This window comes from Eschscholzia californica, unplaced genomic scaffold (assembly GCF_041429995.1).
Source record: "Eschscholzia californica isolate CP2 unplaced genomic scaffold, dmEscCali1.0.p SCAF_6, whole genome shotgun sequence".
In the NCBI taxonomy this organism is placed as follows: Eukaryota; Viridiplantae; Streptophyta; class Magnoliopsida; order Ranunculales; family Papaveraceae; genus Eschscholzia; species Eschscholzia californica.
Genome location: NW_028238483.1, coordinates 28,926,816 through 28,930,493, shown reverse-complemented (window position 1 = coordinate 28,930,493; position 3,678 = coordinate 28,926,816). Strand labels below are relative to the sequence as shown.

Below are 3,678 nucleotides of genomic sequence, written 5' to 3'. Positions count from 1 at the left end.
GTCTCATAAACCATTATTAAGTCTACATGTACATAATTAATCCGACATAGTTTATCAACATTCGAGGAAGGTAAAAAGACGAAACAATTGAATTTCCACTATCCATCATGCCAAATCATGTATTTTTATATATATATAATATAATATATAAAAGATAATAATAAATGGTTTCGTTTGGTTAGATTTTTTAGTTATCCGTCGAGCAAATCCATGGACCGAACCAAACCCCTTGTTTTGACCTTCTAGTACCCAGATAAATCATTGGGTCGGTTCCCAAACCGCCCAAATCCTTTTGGATTCGATTGGTTTGGTCGGTTTAAATGCTAAATGTACACCCTTACCAATTTTCGCTCAAAAATCAAAATAAATCTTTACGAAATCGCCGCTTAGTCTTTTTATTCCTTTATTTATGCTTTAGTCTCTTATATTTGCATGTCACCTTTGGTTCTTTCATCTCCCTTTCTCATTACCTCCATCAAAGATCTTCAAAAAGAAATCTCAATTGATTTGAACAAAGGTATTTTATTAATCACAACAATAAGTAGCCCAATTGGCAGTGCATTTACTCTGCAATGCGGATGTCTCAGGTTCGATCCTATAAAAGTGCAAATCCATGATTATTAAATCTGGGAATAAGTAAACGGCCTAAAACCCGACGAATTAAATGACCTAAAGTCCACCAAAACTACTTTATTTATACCCAAATTCAATATTCCTAGATTTGCACTTCTATGGAATCGAACTTGGGGTCTCCGCATTGCGAAGTAGATGCACTCGCCAACTGCACTACCAATTGTTGGTTTTTAATCTTTTTGAAGTTCCTCATCACTACATGGGAGAAACTTTTAGCAATATTTGGAGGCGCCTAACAATTTCCAGTACATGGATATGGATGGTAGCCCAACCTCTGCAGGCATGGCAAAATGTAAAGGATTTTTTAATAGGCACATCCTAATTAGCTACCACTAGTTCGCGCCAACAACCTCTCCCTTCATTTTCACTCTTTATACATTTTCTTTCAAACCGTAATAAGTGTAGTAGTTGTTCTTTGTTTTTTAAGAAAATCAAATAAAGAATTCGTTGCGTTATTCGGGTGATGACACGATGTAGTCAAGAGAAATATTCAGTAAAAGTAACAAACCATCTTAGTCTTTCATGTCATGTATTGACGGTTATATCTATGCGTCTTGAAATTCTGTAGACATCTCATTTGGTTACAGGCACCCTCAGTTTCCTTGTAATCGGATTAAAGGAACCCATGAATGTCATCGTCCTCGGCAGATGTTCTTCGAAAGAGAAAAAACTGTAACTTCTATCTGAACTTTTACTTGAAGAAAATTACACTCACTACAAAAAAAAGGCTTATTTGGGACGGTCAGAAACCGTCCCTAAATGTCCTCAAACCGTCCCGAATAAGTATCAGGGACGGTCCTGCGCGTGTGGTTATTACTGTCGTCACAGATAGTTTTAGGGACGAATCATGGGACGGTTTTTATCCGTCCCAAGTTCTTTTTCGGGACAGAGAGTGTCTGTCCCAATTAATTATTAGGGACACCTTGTGGGGGACATATTAGCTGTCATTAAAAGTCATTGGGGACGAATGGGACCTGTCCCTATTAGTTGTTTTGGGACGAAAATTGTATTGTGACACTTCGAAAAACCGTCGCTAAAATTTTTTACTTACGACTGATAAACCGTCACTAATAAATTTTAAAATTTTGAAAATATGCTTCCCATTTGTTTGGTCCAGGCAGTTCTGCCTATTACTATTTCCTGCTAGATAGAAACAAATAACTCATCCATTCCGCATAAACTCTAAAAACAATAAAAAAAACTTGTATTTTACTAAAATCAATCAATCAAACAATGTTTGAACTAAAATCCAACTTCCTAATATACTAAATAGAAAAGTACTCCCACCACTTCAAGTTTTCATATGCTTAACCATAATATTACTTAGCAAACCATATACTATACACCAATACTAGGTTCGTAGTCGTTTTCGCTTAAAATCTTCATATCCAAATGACAGTTTTTGACATTCTCTTTATACAGCAGCTTGATTCCGCACTGAAAACATAACAACACAATAAATAAAAATGTATGAAAGATTGTATATGAATATTTGTTTAACATATTAATACACTCAACATTAAAGTCAACCAAAAGGTTTAGAGTTTCAAAGTGTATAATATAACCTAACATGCCAGAACCTAACCAACACAAGTATGTACTACGAAGAATTCAAGCAAGAATAACCGAACTTAATTAAGTACTAGTTATCAGGTGAAGTTAAACAAGAAATCAATACCTTATAGAGAAGAGTGTGCGCTAACTACCTAATGAATATTCAATGTATTAGATAACAAACATTCAGTAATCGAAATCGATGAAGTACTAGTTATCAGGTGTAGCTAAACAAGAAATTGATACGTTATAGGGAAGAATGTGGCTAACTCCCTAATGAGCATTCGATGTATAAGATAACAAACGTTTTGTACCTTAACTTACTACAATTGATAAATCATACAAAATAGTAAGAGGTGTTGGTGAATAAGGGAAAAAGTACAACACTAGAATATGTCTTAGTTATCATTCGAGCTCTAAGTTCAAATGCTTATTCGGTGAAACTTGTGAAAAATCATACATAATGCAGCATGTGGAAATAAACTATAACTACATTCAGGGAAAAAGTACAACACTAGGTCTATTGGTTACTATTTTCTTACATATATACTTCATCGAGTCCAACGAAGTACTAGTTGATCAATTCTAACTCAACAAGAAACCAATACGTTATAGCAAAGAAGATCACCTCATATTAATCGCAATGAGTGGTTGAATTTGGACTAGTAGGAGAACTTCCAAACGAGAAGTTAGGTGTAGAAGTGTGTACCTGCAAAAGATGTATATGAATTTTTTACTATGGCATCTTGTAACACTAAATTAAATAAAATAATAAATTTTAAGATAATACCTCTTGGTTGCCAAATCGCCTGAAATAAGCCTTCATTTCTGCAACTTCATTTTCCATTTGTTCGACTTTCCTCTTTAAATTCAAAACCTCTTCGTCGTTCGCATTGGATTTAGTTTTTGGTGATTCACCCCAAATAGATTTTGGAGTTCCTTTTCCATAACAACGGACAAAGCCTCTACTTTCAGGTCCCATGACCTTGGAAAATATGGGATCTGGTTCCGCGGAAAAGCTCGGAAAAACCTCATCAAAGTGTTTCCATGCCTTCCCGTCTGCTGGGTGTCTAAGCACGCCATCTTTTGTGCGACCTTCATCGTGCCATTTCATATCTACAGCAACTTTAGATGACATATACAATCGTTGTAATCTTGGTTTCAGTGGAAAATGACGAAGAATCTTTGCTGGAGTTTTTTTATTTGTAATGCCACTTTGCTTTATATATCTTGAAGCCTTACATACTGTGCAGTTTTGCAATTCAGAATTTTCTTTCCAAAACAACATACAGTCGTTAGGACAAGCGTCAATCTTTTTGTAGTCCAAACCCAAGTCCGTAATAATTTTCTTACTTTGATTAAAATTCTCCGGCAACGTACACCCATCAGGAAATGCTTTTCTTAGCAAAACTAGTATATCGGTGAATATCTTATTGCTAATTCCACCAAGGCATTTAAGTTGCCATATTCTAAGAAGAAACGACAACTTGG

The 3,678-nt window shown here is 35.2% G+C and overlaps 1 long non-coding RNA gene across 1 annotated transcript; it reads right to left on the bottom strand.

Moving 5' to 3' along the window:
* Window positions 1-1,878: 1,878 nt before the first annotated feature.
* On the bottom strand, window positions 1,879-3,181 carry LOC147533250 (uncharacterized). The gene is made up of 3 exons (XR_015228413.1): window positions 2,978-3,181; window positions 2,816-2,896; window positions 1,879-2,070 (listed from the first exon to the last, which is right to left on the bottom strand). It is a non-coding gene; the product is annotated as an uncharacterized LOC147533250 (long non-coding RNA).
* Between the last annotated feature and the right edge of the window lie 497 nt (window positions 3,182-3,678).